General features: G+C 37.8%; 1 protein-coding gene and 1 pseudogene across 6 annotated transcripts in view; one reads left to right on the top strand and one right to left on the bottom strand.

Moving 5' to 3' along the window:
* The window catches only part of Gprasp1 (G protein-coupled receptor associated sorting protein 1), a 54,155-nt gene that overhangs the window by 12,600 nt on the left and 24,948 nt on the right, over positions 1 to 16,607 (top strand). The window lies entirely within an intron of this gene.
* LOC110541562 (mitochondrial pyruvate carrier 1-like) lies at positions 3,184 to 3,447 on the bottom strand (annotated as a pseudogene).

The raw sequence follows: 16,607 nt of genomic DNA, 5'->3' as shown, positions 1-16,607 counted from the left end.
GTCTGGGGGCCTGTTACAATAATGTCTTCACAAAAATCCCTTCCTCTTGTACGTTTTGAAATAAAAAGGTGAATTGCCATGAATTCTTGAACCATTTCATGGAATGTAATAGTCATCTAATATGTAATATGAATATAATAGTCACCTAGGCTTTTTTTTTATGGGAGGCTGTTTGTTAGTAATTCAGTCTCTACTCATCTATTCTTTTTTGTTTTCCATTATTTCATTATGCAAAGGTGTATACGTCTACAAATTGTTCCATTTATTCTAGATTATCAAATTTGTTGGCATATATTTGTTCCTGATACTTTTAATGAGCCATGTTATTTCTGTGGTGTGAGTTGTAATGCTTTCCTTTTTGCTTTTGATAGTATTTGAAAATTCTCTTCCGTAGTTGAAATAAAGGTTAGTCCATTTTGTTTTATTTTAATGAGCCAACTTTTTCTTTTCTTTTTTTTCAATGCAGTTTATTCAGGAACCTTGAACAATCATCTGACCCTGGGTAAAGCCAGCCCACAGCTTAAATAGCCTCTGGGTAGCCAACCCCAGCGTGCCACGTGGGCAATGCAGATAGGTCCACATACATGGAAGCAAGCCAGATCCTCAGCCTTAGCCAAATGTGGAGTTGTTCGTGACAGAGAGCACTCACTATCGGGAAGGTGGAAGGCGGAAACCAGCTCCTTCTTTAAGGCGCGGCATTACGCAGCTCTCTACAGTTCCCCCTTTTTGTTTTAGACGCATCAGGCAAGAGTAGAGGTCTGATCTCTGATATTAGAAATAAATTGGGACTTTGTACCGATGTTCATTTAGGTGTCATCCACCCAAAGAGCATCAGACCCGTCCGATACCTTTTTCTCAGAGGATAAGCCAACTTTTTCATTGATCTTTTTCACTTTATATCAATTTATACTCTAACACTTATTGTTGTTTCTTTGTGCTAATTTGTACTTTGATTTATTATTTCTCATCTAGCTTAGGTGAGTAGTTAGCTGTCTATTTACATTCTTTCTGGTTTTTAAAATAGATTTTTCTGTATTTTTATTGGCTTTGATTACTACAAATCTCCTTAATACTATTTTTCCCATATCTCATAGATACCATGATCTAGACATGGTTTCAAGAAGTATTTTAATTTCCTTCTTGAAATCTTCCTTGACCTAGTGGTTGCTCAGGTGGTATTCTGAAATTTCAATATATTTGTACAGTTCCTAAAGTTTTTTTCTTGTCATTGATTTCTAATTTTACTAAATATGATAAGAAAAGATACTCTGTATGATTTTAGTTCTTAAAAATTTTGTCAAGGCTTCTTTTTGCAGTGCTTGGGATTGAACCCAGGGTCTTACTCTTGTTAGGCCAGTAGTCTACCACTAAAGGCACACTAAGACACGTGTGGGTGTTGTTGTTGTGTTTGTTTTTAGACAAGTTATTTTTTAGTGTAGTGTTGCCTGAAATTAAGTAGCTGCAGATGATCTTGATCTCTTGATCCTTTATTTTCAATTCATTTTCTGAATGCTTGTAATTAGAGGGTTGTGCCACCATGCCTGGTTATGCAGTGCTGAGGATCAAACAGGCATTCACTCTATCCATTCAACTGCATCTCCATTTCCGAGGCTTTTTTTTGTGTCTTATCTATCAATATATTGTGGATAATTTTCTATATGCTGTTGAGAAAAATATTGTATATTCAAAAGCTGTAAGATAGAGTTTTCTAGCAATAACTCTTAGATAAATCTGATCTAGTGTGCAGTTTAGCTCTGTTTCATTTTCTTTTGCCAGAATCTAAGGTTTGTACTGTTTGCCACTCTACCACGTTTGTCTAAGACAGAGATTGTAGATTTACTCAAGGCCAGTCCTGTGGAAAATACAGGAGAATTTCATGTTTCAAATCTAAATCTTGAGGAGTTTAATCATTGTAACTTTTCTAATGCAACAAAAGGAATTGCAGTGTGATATTGGGGCAGCAGAAAGCCCAGGGCTAGGCAAGATCCCCAGAGACATGTTCTCTTGGAATGTAGATCCTGGGGCTGGAGCGGTGGCTCAGTGGTTAAGAACTCTTGGTACTCCTGCAGAACCTACTGGGCTCAGTTCCCAGCACCCACATGGACAGTCACAGCCCTGTGTCACTATCTTCTGGCTTCCACCGCCATTGTGTGCACTTACATGCTTGTAGGCACAACACCCATCTGCATAAAATTAAAAAATAAAGGACATCCAAACCTCAGCTCTTAGCCTTGTGGAGTCAGCACCTACAATTTCTTTTCAAACATACTACTTTCTCTTCAGTTTACTTGTTATGAACTGAAAAGAGGAAGAAGATTTATAGTGACTCTGTCTATTGAATATAGAATACCTTGTGAATAGGATGGGTCATTAAAGCTTAGGTAGAGAATAGAAAAGTGGTAGTGCTTTCCTGGTTTGGCTGTCTGTTTCTAAAAGTAAAGAGTTAAAGTTTCATGTTGGTGTACTGCTTTTTCTCATGTTAGGACCCTTGATATTTACTTTATGTATTTGGGTACTAAATATTATTTTCTGTTTTGGAAGTAATCATTTCATCATGGTTTAAAGACCTTTCTTGTGCTTTGATTTAAAGTCTTTTATTTAATAAAATGCTACTTTTGCTTTTTATGGATTTAGTGTGTAAAGAATATTCTATTTCATACTTTTCCTTTCAGTCCACACGTATACTTAGAACTGAAGTGGGTTTGGGACAATGGATAACTAGTTGGGCCCTGGTACTTTTTAATCCATACAGTAACTCTTTCTTTTAATTGGATAATTTAATTTTTTTTATGTTCAAAGTAATACTGAGAAACCTTTGGTGCAGCCATTTTATGACTTGTTTTCTACTTTTGTTGTAATTCCTTTCTTTCTCTATCATGGTATTGCTCTGTAGTTGTGATTTATTGTAGTAGCGTATTTTTGATTCCTTGTTTATTTTTGTTCCGTATGGATTTTTGATTTGTGGGTAGCTTGAGACTTTAGAAATAGTGCCTTTTGATTAAAACAAGGCATTTTAAGTGGTATCAATTTAACATGATCATAAAGATAACAGTAGAAATAAAGAAAGGAAGAGAAACTATATTAATGTGAAAATTACAATTATGATCTATTTTCCCATTTTCAGGTTTTTTATGTTGTTGTGATCTGGGGCACTGTCCCTTTCAAGAGCTGGTCCTTGCACTGCTACACAGATGCCTGCTTACTCATTTCATAGTTGATAAGCCGTCCTCTCTAAATGAGCTGAGTTACTTCATTTGTTACATGGCATGCAAACAAAAGCCTGTTTCAAGGCTGTGCCTTGTAGATCAATCTCATGAATATCAAAAAATAACAACAAAGGGCAAAAGTCATGTGCCCACTAATAATCTCTGGAGATTTCTTCATGTCATTGATAGCAGTAGTGGGGAGACCCCAGTTGACAACTGGGTCCCAGAAGTGCGTACTCATAAAACAGTCTCAGAAGTCCTTGTTCAGGATATAGTCCGCTGCTTTGCACTCTGGCACTCCAGCCCTGGCCATGACATTTGAAGTGAAGCAGTTATTCAGACAGATTACCTCAGTTTTTGATATATCATTTTATACTCTTTTTAAATTTGTTATCCCTAGTCATGTATGTGTTATCATTTAAATTATTTTGTTTTCAGTATTTTACTAAAGATATAAATGGTTTATTTATTGTTGTTACAGATTAGAGCATTTTGAGTTTGTTTTTATAATTATATAATGAGTTTTTAAATTTCCAGTTTTTAAAATTAAAATTTTATACATACTTAATATATATTAATCACACTCACCCTTATTGTCTCCTGTCTTTCTACTAACCCTGTTTTACCCCTCCACTTCCTTACAAATCTTTCTCATATTCATGTCTACTAGTTTTGTTTTGCAGCTCTCTAAGTTTAACCTGCACCATGGGTGTGGAGCTATCTGCTGGACCCTAGCATCCTCATCAGTCACCATACAACTGAAGACAGTGACTCCCCTTTTTCCAGAGTCTATCAATGAGTGCCTCACTCATCCATGACTGATTTTTCTCAGGGCTAGTCTTGTGCAGGCCCCGTTCAGGTAACCATAGTTGTTTACATTCATGACTGTAGTGGTTTTGTAGAGCCCAGAGGATGACATTTCACAGTTCTTTACCTTATCTTCTGTTTCCAACTACTACCTGACCCATCTTCCAAAATGTTCTCTGAATCTTAGAAGGTATGGTATAAATGTCTTTCTTATTTAGGGATCAACTATCACTTATTCTGCAAAGAGAAGCTTTTGTTACCAAGACTGAAGAGTATTTTTGGCTATAGGTGTAAACATTAATATTTAGAAGGCAATTTGATTCTACATCAATTTAGTTAAATACCAGTGATTGGTATTGGTATTGGACATATGACTTCCTCACATATGGGTTGTTAATTGGACTTAGCCTACTGGGTATGAGTTCCCTCCTATAGAGTGGGCCTTAGATCCAATCATAAGCAATCATAGTGTTTTATACCTTCCCAGGTTTTCTTTTTGCTCATAAATATTTTTTCTGTCCAGTTTGAAGAAATGTCTCTACCATTTCTTGTATAGTAGGTCTGATAAAAATACGTTTTTTCAACTTTTGTTTGTCTGGGCATACCTTTAATCTCTCCTTTATTTCAAAGAATAGCTTAACCAAACTAGTAGTCATGATTGACAGTTGCTGACAGCTTTTATTTTATTATTATTACTATTACTATTATTATTATTATTTATAATTTATTCACTTTGAATCCCAGCTGTAGCCCCTTTCCTTCATCTTCTCCTGGTCCCACCCTCCATCTCTCCTCCCCCCTATGCCCCTCTCCTAGTCCACTGACAGGAGAGGTCCTCCTCCCCTACTGACCCTAGCCTATCAGGTCTCATCATAACTGTCAGGGTCCTCTTTTTCTGTGACCTAGTAAGGCCACCCTGCCAACATCTATAGTCCTAAAGAAGCTAAACAACAAGGAGGACCGTAGCAAAGAAGCTCAGTCCTCATTCAGAAGGGCAAACAAGATTGACATTGGAACTTGGAAAAGACAGGGAACAGGATAGGAGCCTACCACAGAGGGCCACTACTATAAAATCACTACTATAAAAATCTGTTACCACCATCTGCTTACATATATGGATTCTTCTTAAGTATGTTGCTAGACAAATTGGCACACCTCTTTGAGTTTTTTTTTTTTTTTCTTTTGTCTGGAGCATTGAATATCTTTTTTTTTTTTTCTTTTATTTGTAGGAGCTTGATTTCAAGATGTATTTGGGTGATTAACAGAGTTAACTCTGGAAGGAAGGTAGCCTTTGACCTTCCTGTATTTGGATAGTGTATCCTTGTATGTAGGTTTGGGAGGTTTCTGTTTATTGTTTCTTTGAATAAGTTTTGTACCTATTTATAATGTTTTTTTTTTAATGTCTTAATGTTCCATCATTCCAGCATTGTTTTCATTTCTCTTCATTGTTTTTCTTCTCTCCATTTTCATTCCACTGTATTTTCAAATAGCCTGTCTTCGAGCTCACTAATTCTTCTTTCTGTTTAAGCTACCCTACTATTGATGCTTTCTTTCTGATTTTTAATTTCATTAACTGTATTTTGCAACTCAAAAATTTCTCTTTGCCAATTCTGAATTACTTCCATCTCTTATGTTTCTCACTGGATTATTGACATATTTCTGTATGTTTTCTTCCTGTCATTGAGATTCCTTAAAACAGCTCTTTTGAATCTGCGTCTGAGACATGCAGATATTGGTTGTTCCATAGATGTTTTCTGGCATCTTATGTTTAACCATTAAGTGTGGTCACAGTTTTCTGAAAGCTCTTTTTTTTCCAAGTCTTAAAAAATGCATTCTTGCATTCATACAAATGGATGTATGTGTGTGTCACACACATACACACACAGTAAGTTAAGATGTGCATTATAGGAAAAGTATACAAAGACAGAACAAAATCATCCACAGTCACAATCAGTTTGGTTGAACATGTCCTTGTTGGCATATGAAGATATTTGCACATTAAAAGACTGTGTATTTATTCTTATCTCCATAATCTTACTTTATGTCTTTTTAGATATCCTAAGCAGTCTGTTCATTTTCTCTGAGCCTGTGGTACCTTCCACCATTTTAGCACTTTATAGTGATGAACACCAGGGTGACACAAGCTCCAGTTTGTCCTAAATCTGTAGTTGTTGGATTTGTTTAGAATGAACTGGAGGAGTGCCTAAAATTAGCAGTCTGTCCCTACAAGTCTGTGTCAGGAGCCAGGGTAGTCCCAGATATCACATCCACATCATTACTCTGTGTTCAAACACCATGGTATTCTATCCTCATTAGAGGAAAATTACTATGCAAGGACCATCTCTATCTCCTGTGCAGTGATTTGTCACCTACATCCCATCTCTATCTCCTGTACAGTGATTTGTCACCTACATCCCTTTTTTATCTCTCTTGAAAAATCTCTCTCTCTCTCTCTCTCTCTCTCTCTCTCTCTCTCTCTCTCTGTTGTGCTGTCTGCATTAGGGAAGGAACACAGTTGCCTGCCCTGTGGCCACCAATGTGTCACATTGTTTGTTCTCACTCATAGTCCACTAGCCACTCAGACCTGCCCAATATAGGAGTAGACTTCAGATGCATACTACTGTATGGGTTGCTTACTACTGAGGTAAACTGGTCCTTGAATACTGTAATCAGCCACAGGTTAAGTTTGTCAGAGTAGAAATTCAGTTGGTGGGCCACAAGTCTTTTCTATGTTGTGTATATGGCCTCTGGTTTATGAATACAGTTTGTAAGGATTTGTCTAGTTCCCAGCCTAGCACTGAATATTAGCAAGGCAAAATATTTGGCTTACCTACCTGTTCTTAGCCCACATCTGGGAGGAATAGTTCCCATTGCTGTCACCCAACGTTAGAGGAAGGGTGATGCAAATGGTCTCTTTGTTGCCTAGGCTGATGCTAAGCTGAGATACACCCAAGTCTCACAGCTGCAAGACCTGCACAGTCTTAGGCATGCTTGGGTTGCACAGACCCATGCTTTGTTTGTCTTTAATACAGGAAGTCCAAGTCTAATCTATTTGAGCATAAATGAGTCTATCTGATGCCCACATATGCCTAGAGGCTCCATTGTGTGAGTGCCTGGAGATGGTGGCCTTTGGGATCTGCTTAGTACATGGTCTCATTGTGGGCTCAGCATTGGACTCCAAGGCAAAGATTTGTACTCATTTTTATAGCATATTCTACAGAGGATATAGTCTTCTTAATCAGCTGTCCAGTGTTGGAGAATGAATATTGGGAGTCAGGTTGTCTGTTATACACATGGCTAAAGAGGGTCTAGAAACCCAGTCTACAAGTAATGGCTTTTTCACAAAGCTGTGGCTCTCTGTCTGCCCTCTTGATTTCACTCTGATTAGTCTGGTACTGGGATTTAAGGCTGTAATTCCCTTTCCTATCACAAGTCATGAACGGTCTCTTTCAGCTTCTTTCCTATATTCTTCAGTGCATGTCTAATTATTTTTACTAAATTATTTATCACATCTAATTATTGCTAAAATGGTGCTATGGTCTTTCTTTGGCTCTTTTGACTGGTTTGTGAATGGCTGTCCTGTTTGGCTGGCTGTGAGGAAATCATAATTAGATCACTGGAGGATCTTAGGAACTATCTTGCTTTACTTCCATCCATTAATTTTTGATAGCCATACACTTAGTATGTGGTACAATCTCATTGTGGTTCGAATTTGAACTTCCCTAAATATTAATGATGTTAAACAACTTTGTATGCATATTGGCTATTTTCATATGTTCTTTGTAATAAAGGCAATTTTGTTTATTTCATTTTTGATATAGGGACCTATTCTATCAGTGATGGCTTTGAATTCACTGTGAATCTGGAGGTAACCTTGAACTTCTGGTTCTTCTGCTATTACTTCTCAACTGTTAAGATCACAGACTACTATCCCCTGATTTAGGATCTCTGTCCATTTTTAAAAATGGATTTTTGTCTTTGTTGTTGTTGCAGTATAGGAGTTCTTTTTATACCCTAGATACAAGCCCTGTACACCACAGTACACTCATAGATGGAGGTCAGAAGACACCTTGGTCATTTCTCTCCTTCCACTGTGTATGTCCTAGAGATCAAAATCAGGTTATCAGGCTTGGCAGCAAATACCTTTATTCACTGAGCCATGTCACAGGCCAAATGTTTTTTTTTCTTTATTAATTAATTAATTTAATCACTTTATAGCCTGATCACAGCTCCCTCCCTCCTCTCCTCTCAGTCTCACTCTCCTATTCACTTTCCCCCCTCCCCTCCTATCCTTCTCCTGAGAGAAGGGGAGGCCCCTATGGGTACCAACCCACCCTGGCACATCAAATCTCAGCAGGACTAAACACATCCTCTCTAACTGAGACCAGATAAGGCAGCCCAGTTATGGGAAAAGGATCCAGAAGAGGGCAACAGAGTCAGAGACAGCTCCTACTCCAATTGTTGAAGGGTCCATATGATAACCAAGCTACACATCTGCTACATATGTTTAGGGGATCTAGGTCCAGCCCATGCACACTCTTTGGTTATTGGCTTAGTCTCTGTGAGCCCCCCATGGGCCCAGGCTAGTTTATACTGCAGGTCTTCTTGTGGTGTCCTTGACTACTCTGGCTCCTTCTATCCTTCCTCCCACTCTTCCACAAAACTCCCCAAGCTCAGCCTATTGTTTGGTTGTAAGTATCTGCATCTGTTTCCATCAGCTGCTAGATGAGGCCTCTGAAAAGAGAGCTATGCTAGCCTTCTGTCTGCAGGCATGACAAGGTATCATTAATAGTGTCAGGGTTTGGCTTTCTCCCATAGGGTAGGTTTCTAGTTTGGCCAGTAATTGATTGGTCATGCCCTTAATCTCTGTCCCATCTTTATCCCTATACTTCTTGTGGGCAGGACAAATTTTGGGTTGAACGTTTTATGACTGGGTTGTTGTCCCCCTCCCTCTATTAGAAGTCCCACCTGGGAACAATAGGTGGCAACTTGAGGCTACATATCCCCTGCTACTAGGAGTCTCAGTAGGGTCACCTTCATAGACTTCCAGCATTTTTCTTTCAAGGTCTGTAAAGAATTGTATTGGTATTTTGAGTATTTTCTTTTAAGAGTTTCGTAGTTAGATAACTTATATTTCGGTTGTTGTTCCATATTGAATTAGTTTTTATGTTATACTGAAGGAGTTGGATGACTTCATTCGTTCGTATTTGGAAATCTACTTATTCTACCACAATATGTTGAACAGATTATTCTTTCTTCCATATACACACTTGAAACCCTGACCAAACCAACTGACCATGGACATGTTTACAGATTCTGAATTTTTCTCTGTCTGTCTGTAATGCTATCTCTGGGTAGCACTATAATATTTTTGAGTTTTTATTTGTTTGTTTGCTTTTTGAGACAGTCCCACGTGGCCCAGGTGATCCTCAGACTTGCTATGTAGTTGAGGCCACTTGCATCTACCTCCTAAATGCTGTAATTACGAGCATACCCTTCTTATAATAAGTTTTTAAATTAGTAAAGGAAGATGCTCCCTTTTGTTCTGTTGCTTGAAGAATATCTTTATTAATTTGAATCAATTTTGTGAAAATGTAATGATCTGCCTTTGCCTTGCACAGCTGCTCCGTGGCTGTGAATGCATATATGCAAGATCAAGCCAGATGAAATCCCAGCATGGAAAGGGGAAGTGGGCATGAATTCCCATCCCTAGCTGAAGAGTTGTTGGTAATTGATAGCTGCTGGGAGAGGAAGGGCTTTCTATATTGATGAAGTCCCTGATACATGACCACCATCTGATGGATGGCCACTCACCCAAGAATATATAGGCAACTGAAATTGGAGTTGACATGTTTTGTTTAAATGAGCACATAAAGTTGAATAGCTATAGAATTGGGAGGGGGTAGATATGGGAGGAGTTAGGAGACAGGTGAATATGATTAAAATGCAATGTATGAAATTCTCAAAAAATTAATAACAACATTAAATAAAATATCATTTATTCTTTGTCAATTTCCTTTTGACAACTTAAGACTATTTTAAGTTGAAATAGATTCTTTTCTTATAAAATACATCCTAATCACAGTTTATGTTTCCTCCACTCTTCCTAGCTCCCCACTATCTCCCCACTCTTCCAGATCCACAGAAACAGAATTTCAGTTTTCCTTCAGAAAAAGGCAAGCCTTCAGGAAACAACAGCCAAACAGGACAAAACAAGATACAATAAGACAAGGCAAAAGGTCTCATATCAAGAGTGGACAAGGCAACCCAATAGGAGGAAAAGAGTCTCAAGAGCAAGAAAAAGAGTCCAAGTTAGGATTCCCACAAAAACATCAAGCTAACGTCTATAACATATGCAGAGGACCTGGCATATACCCCCATGCAGGCTCCATGCTTAAGTTGCCAGTGTCTGTGAGCCCATATGAACCCTGCCTATTGATTCAGTGAGCCATGTTCTTCTGGTATACTCTATCCCCTCTGACTCCTACAATCTTTCCTCCCTATCTTCCATGGTGTTCCCGAGCTCTGAGGAGTGGTACCTGATGGAGGCCTCTAATTTAGACTCTCTTTCCACTTAATGTTAGGCTGTGGATCTTTGCACCCGCTCCCATCTGCTACTGGAGGAAACCTTTCTGATGACAACTGCACAAAGGACCTGTCTTTTAGTATAGCAGAATAACAGGAATCTTTCCTCCTCCTCCTCCTCATTATTATTATTATTATTATTATTATTATTATTATTATTATTATTATGCTTCTACCCTAGGTCTCTGGTCTATCTAGTCTCCTGGTCCTGGCCATCCAGGCTGTGTAGGGCATGGCCTCCCTCTCGTAGAGTGGTCCTCGAGTTAAACCCAAAATTGGTTGGCCATTCCCACAAGTTCTGTGACATCACTATGCCAGCCTATCTCATAGTCAGGATAGATTGTAGGTAGTGGGTTTTCTAGCTGAGTTGGTATCCAGATTTCTGTTTTGGTAACCTGTAGAGCACCTTTTTGCACCAGATAAACTGGAACATATGGGTGAAGAGTCCATGCAGGCACCTACTTCACCTACTTCTCTATGTTCAATGAGCTGTGTGGAAGTTGATCTTGGCAATGGGAGCCCACTGTCAGTTGTCAGAGAATGACCCTCTGAAGCTAGTATTAGCCTGGGTTGTTGAGGAATCTCTACAGGATCCCCTTTGCCTCAACTGAATGCAACCCAGTCTAGCCACTGGGAGCTTTGCCTGGCTACAAGAGATGGCCAGTTCATACTCCATATCCCCCATTACTAGGATTAAACTCATAGATCCAGAAAATTTTCCACTTGGTTTTTAATGAGCTTTCCAAGTGCTTCCCTTACATCTCTCTCCTTTGACCTGATTCATCCTGCTTCTATCCCCCACCTGCCCATAGTCCACCTTCAGAATGACTTCTATTTTCCTTGCCCATGGAGATCCATGCATCTGTTATTTGACCCCTCTCTTTATACATCATGTCTGGGTCTGTGGATTGTTGTTTCATTATAATTTACTTAAGTGAATACATACCATATTTATCTTTCTGGGTCTGAGTTACCTCAGGATTTTCTCTCATTCCATCCATTTACCTGCATATTTTTTAATATCTGTGTAGTTAATACTCCATTGTGTAAATGTACCACATTTTCTTTAAATGTACCATTCCTTGGTTGAGGAACATCTAGGTTGTAGTTTCTGGCTATTATAAATAATGCCACAATGAACATGGTGGAACAAGTGTTCTTGTGATAGGATAGAGTAACCTTTGGGTATATGCCCAAGAGTGCTATAACTGGGTCTTTAGGTAGATTGATTCTCAATTTTCTGAGGAACTGCCTTATTGATTTCTGAAGTGGCTGTACAAGTTTGTTTGTACTGCCACTAGCAGTGGAGGAATGTTCCCTTTGCTCCACATTCTCACCACCATGAGTTTGTGTTACTGATCTTAGCCATTCTGACAGGTATAAGATGGAATCTTAGAGTCATTTTGATTTGTATTTCCATGATGGCTAAGGATGTTGAACATTTCTTTAAGTACTTCTTGGCTATTTGAGGTTCCTCTATTGAGAATTCTGTTTAGACCTATACTCCATTTTTTGTAAAAATGTGTGTGTGTATATATATATATATATATATATATATATATATATATATATATATTGTTTCCCTTCCATCCGTTCCCCTTCACCTTTGCTCTACCCTTCCCCGCCATCCACTCTTCTTCCATTTTTGTTCAGAAAAGAGCAAAGATGGCATAACAAGTTATAATAAAACTGGGCACAAATCCTAATATTAGCACTGAGCAAGAAAAACTGGTAGGAGGAAAAGGGTTCGAAGTGTAGATAAAAGAGTCAGAGAAACCTCCACTACCACTGTTAGGAGTCCCACAAAAATACCAAGCTAACAACCATACCATTTGCAGACAACCAGCTCAGACCCATACAGGTTCCATGATTACTGCTTCAGTTTCTGTGAGCCCCTATGAGCCCTGCTTAGTTGATTCTGTAGGCTGTGTTTTCCTGGTGTCCTTGGCTCCTCTGGATCTTGCAGTTCTTCCTCCCCCTCTCCTGTGGTTTGTGAGCTCCAAGGAAAGGACCTGATTAAGATATGTGTGTATACAATGTATCTTGATCTTATCCACTGGAATATTCCCCGTTCCACCACTGTAAGCTCCCCAACATGTTCCTTACCCACATTCATGTCCTTTCCTCTTTTTCATGTATTCCACTGAATCCAGTTAGTGCTGCTTACTGTAATGTTGACTGGTTTTGTTGGCTTAATCTTGTGCAGGCAGCCAAAGCTACACTAATCACATGAGTGCAACATCCATGTTCTATTCAGAAAACAGTATTTCTCAGAGTTTTTCCCCATCAGTCAAGTCTTTTTGCCTCCTCTTCTTAGATGTTCCCTGAGCCCCAGGAGGAGGTTGATGTAGTTGTCACATTTAGAGCCGAGCACTCAATAGTCAAAGTCATATTTTGATGGGTTATAACTCTGCATGCCCTGCTTCCCACTGTGAAAAGGAATTTCTCTGGCCTATGTTAAGAGAAACTCTAATCTATTGTTATAAATTGAAATATTTGGAAGGCAATTTGACATTATCATTTAGCAAAATAATAACTGCAGGTTACATCCCAGATCATAGTCAAAACAGTCATAAAATCACTTCCTGTGGAGTAGGCTTCCAATCGAATCAGAAAGCAATTGGATGTCCCCAAAACCTTCATGCCATTGTTGTATTATGAGCACAGGTTGCCTGACAGATTGGTGTTGTAACATTTAGGGTTCACTGCAGGATATAATCAGCTTTTTGCTTACGTCAGATAGTCACTGGGAGCTTGTGACATTTTTCAACAGGTTTCAACATATATCTTGAAACCTGGAAGACCCAAGTTTGGTCCTTGGAACCCCTACTGGAGGGAGAAAATCCACCAACTCCTGAAAAACTGTCCTCTGACCTCTATGTAAGTGCCATGCATTCCTGCACTCACATACATATATCATACACACATACATCATACATGCATGATAATGATGAAGGCAGTCATTAGGATTTTGACACAAATTACATTGAAACTATAGATTGCTTTGGAGACAATACTATCTATATACTATTAAGTTGCCATTCTATGAACACAGAACATTTTCCAATTTATTTAGGTTTTTATATATGGAGTCACTTTTATGAGACAGGGTCTCACTAAATAACTTATCCTGGTCTGGACCTCTGCATAGCCTAGGCTGATCTTAATTTGTAGTTCTCATTTCTAAGTGCCCCAAATGATAGAACTGTAGTCATGCACTTCCAGTCACAACTTTTCTGTAATTAAAAATTACATTTCAGATCATTTGTTGCTATCATATAGAAATATAAGTTGAGCTTATACCCTGTAACTTTTAATTTGTTTACTGACTTTCATAGTTTTCTTGTGGATTCTTTAAATATTTGTATTATGTAGGACCATGTCATATCATCTAGACATAGAAGTACTATTTCTCCCTTCTTACTTCCCCCACCTGTCTTTTAGAAATAAGATAGGTATGTGCCACTACATGGTATTATGGATTGAATCCAGGCCTTCTGAATGCTAAGCAAGCACTGCACCAGCTGAGTTACATCCCAGCTCCTTCTTCCTTCCATTTCTTTTTATTTATGTGTGTCTGTGCACAGATGAACATGCATGTGTTTGTTTTCATGAACTTGAGTGTCCTGAGAAGCAGAAGAGGGCATCAAATCTCTTGGAGCTAAGGTGGTTGCGAGCCAATTGATGTGAACTTTGGGAATCAAACTCTGCTGAGCCATCTCTCCAGTCCTTTCTCCTTACTTTATGACTTGGCTACATTTGGTTTCTTTTTCTTATCTATTTTCCCTGGCTAGAATGTCCAGTACAGTGCTGACGAACAATGGCGAAAAGAGCATAATTGTCTTATTCCTGATTTTCCTATGAATTTTTTGTTGTTGTTGTTGTTTTTAACTACTTAGTATTGTGTTATATGTGGGTTTTTCATGAATCCTGTATCACGTTAATGAAGTTCCTTTCTATGTCCATATGTATGAGCAAGTTTTATTATAAAAGGGTATCACATATCAAATGCCCTTTTAAAAAACATCAATCGAAATGATCCATTAAATGGAGGTTTATTACTACTATTGTACTTCAAAATCTGTGCTAGATCATTTCCTGCTGCTAGAACAGAATGGCATATATTGATTAAATTTTAAACAATGGAAATTTATATTCCTCATGGTTCTAAAATATACTCACTTATATAGACCTATAAGATAGGATAAACATACTAAAATCAATACACCTAAAGAAGATAAACAAGAAAGAGGACCAGGGGTAAGATGATCAATCTGCACTTAGAAAGACAAATGGGATGGACATTGGAAGTAGGAAAAAACAAGTAACAGGACAGGAGCTTACCACAGAGGGCCTCTGAAAGACTCTACCTTTTTCTAGTTTTCTAAGATGGAATTTTAGGTGATGTTAAATCATTCCTTTTCAAATATATATACACAAATCTATAATTTTACTATTAAGCACTGCCTTATTTATATTCCAAGGATTTTGATGCTTTATTTTTATTATCATTTTTTTCAAAATTCCCACTCTTTAAAAAATTCTGATTTTGTCTTTGATTAATTACTCTAATTAATTAATTATTGATTAATTATTAATTTAAAATATGTGCATCTTATTGATTTCTTATTTAATTATATGGTAGTAAATATCTTACATCCATTTCAAGTGGTACTATACTGCTTTATAAGTGTTTTACGTGCTTTCTGGCATTCATATCAAATATTGATAAGCTGTAACTGTGGAATATATTGTCTTTCTACTGTTATTTTGGACAAACGTATTTGTCAACTATTAAAAATAAAAATAAAATTAAATAAAAATTAAAATTTAATTTACTCATTCTTCAACAATCTCCATTTTCTTATATAGGTCTAAATTGCTAACTTCTGCAATTTTTCTTTTTTCTGAAGAATTAACATTTTTGCTTAGCAGCATCAAATTCTTTCAGTTTTTTTCTGAAAAAAGTACTTTACGTTTACATGTGATTTTATACATTTTGCTGGATACAAGATTTCAAGTTGGAATTGGTGTGTTCTTTTCCTCAATATTTTATATAGTCTAGTATACTTGCTTAATGATTTGTAGTTTCCAAACCAAAATCCATGTAATTTTTGTTTTTGTGCTTTTGCATACTTGTTCGTTTACAAATTCCTCACTACCATAAAAATCTCCTCAACTATGTATATTCACCTTTTCTCCCTTGTGAGGGGCTGGATCACTCATTAGGTAAAGTGCTTACTGTGCAAGTATGAGGACCTGATTTCAGATCTCCAGAATCCTTGTGATTCTTGACATGATTGTGTAGGTTTTTAGTCCCAGAACTCCCATACCAAGATGAGAATCAGAGCCAGGAGAACCCTGAAAGCTTGAAAACTACCTAGCCTGGTGTATGCAGTAGTAGCCAAGAAGTTCTTCTGTTCTGAATAAGGTGGGAGGTAAGAACTGACATTGGAGGTTGTCCTCTGACCTCCATTCCATATACATGCCCAAGCCATGCCTGTACATAGAGATACACACACACACACACACACACACACACACAGAGAGAGAGAGAGAGAGAGAGAGAGAGAGAAATAAAAAGAGAGAGACAGACAGAGACAGAGTGGGGTTGGGGAGGAGAAAGGTGGAAGGGGTACTAACTAGGTTTGATGAGGATATAAAGGAAAGGGTACTCTTATACATCATTGTTGAGAAAGTAAATGAATACATCAATTATGGAAAGTAGTACAGAGATCACTTAAAAGATAGAATATAATCCACCAACCCACATAGGGGTATATATGCTGTGTGACAGATTCCTGGGGATATGTGAACAAATGAGAACTGACAACAAAACAAAGTATGGACACCATCAAAATCCATCTTGGTGAGCTATATATATAATTTTATCGGAGTTATTTTCAAAACTGTGGGTGAGGGTTTACTTATAGGAGCAGAAATGACTGAAAGATAGCTGATTCACCAAAGCCTACTTCAACATAGGTAATGGCTTGCAGAACATGTATA

The sequence above is a fragment of the Meriones unguiculatus genome, chromosome X (assembly GCF_030254825.1).
Source record: "Meriones unguiculatus strain TT.TT164.6M chromosome X, Bangor_MerUng_6.1, whole genome shotgun sequence".
NCBI lineage: Eukaryota > Metazoa > Chordata > Mammalia > Rodentia > Muridae > Meriones > Meriones unguiculatus.
Note: the sequence above shows the minus strand (reverse complement) of the source record. Positions and strands in the feature narration are given on the sequence as shown.